We start from the raw sequence: 208 nt of genomic DNA, 5'->3' as shown, positions 1-208 counted from the left end.
CTAATCATTAAGGTCAACTCCAAAAAAATTTTGCAGTCGTACTAAAGACGAAAACAAGCACGAGATTGCGAAGGCTGTTATGATATCCCAAGAAGAGAAGAAAAAAAACTGACTGCATTCACCGAGACCCAAACCACATGAATGGGGTTAGACGATGCTCTTTGAGATTAAAGGATAGAATGAGAGCTTTCCGTACCCTAAGAGCGTC

The sequence above is a fragment of the Penaeus monodon genome, chromosome 29 (genome assembly GCF_015228065.2).
Source record: "Penaeus monodon isolate SGIC_2016 chromosome 29, NSTDA_Pmon_1, whole genome shotgun sequence".
In the NCBI taxonomy this organism is placed as follows: domain Eukaryota; kingdom Metazoa; phylum Arthropoda; class Malacostraca; order Decapoda; family Penaeidae; genus Penaeus; species Penaeus monodon.
This window is presented reverse-complemented; position numbering follows the sequence as displayed.